The sequence below is a fragment of the Puntigrus tetrazona genome, chromosome 18, assembly GCF_018831695.1.
Source record: "Puntigrus tetrazona isolate hp1 chromosome 18, ASM1883169v1, whole genome shotgun sequence".
NCBI lineage: Eukaryota > Metazoa > Chordata > Actinopteri > Cypriniformes > Cyprinidae > Puntigrus > Puntigrus tetrazona.
In genome coordinates, this window is record NC_056716.1 from 352,242 (window position 1) to 353,007 (window position 766).

At 40.5% G+C, this 766-nt stretch overlaps 1 protein-coding gene across 1 annotated transcript in view; it reads left to right on the forward strand.

The window, feature by feature from the left end:
- LOC122362472 (ras-specific guanine nucleotide-releasing factor 1-like) overlaps window positions 1-766 on the forward strand; it is a 21,403-nt gene that overhangs the window by 18,759 nt on the left and 1,878 nt on the right. The window lies entirely within an intron of this gene.

Genomic DNA, 766 nt, shown 5'->3' on the forward strand with positions numbered 1-766 from the left:
GTGTGTGTGTGTGTGTGTGTGTGTGTGTGTGTGTGGTGGGTTTCAGGACTTCGAAATGAATGGAGAGCTGAAGATGGGTGTGATCTGCCTGCTAGAGGAGGTGTTGAGAGACCCTGACCTTCTTCCCCAGGAGAGGAAAGCCACAGCAAACATACTAAGGCAGGTTATATAAGCACAACTTCTCACACATAAAATTAAAGCATTGAAATCAATATAAATGAAGATAATTTTTCTAAATAAACATAGATTTTATTTTCAAGGCAAACATGAAAGCTGATTAAAGGAAGTTGGCTTTTTCTTCCCAGTGCCCTTTCTCAAGATGACCAGGACGATGCCCAGCTGAAGATTGAAGATATTCTTCAGATGGTGCGGATAAGTTATGGTCTTTGCATGTGTTTATAAACCACAAGAAATAGCTTAAGTTTTCTTAAGTATTGGGACACACCTCTTAATTGCTTAATATGTTTCAATCAGATCAAAGTTGTATATAAATAAAGCACCTAACCACACATTCTTGAATGTGGTACGGCATGTGGACAGGATGACACCCCTGCAGCAAGTCAGTTTGTAAAATTTCATCACTGCTAGTTAATCTGGGGTCAACTGTAAGCAGCATTATTGGGAAACTGGAGCATTTAGGACCAACAGAAGACAATGTAAAGGCACAGGGTGGGATCACTCCATCACAGAGTGGGTGCATAGTACGAAAGAGTCACTAACGTTCTGCTGATTCAATAGCTGAGTTTCAGACTTCCATTGGCATTAA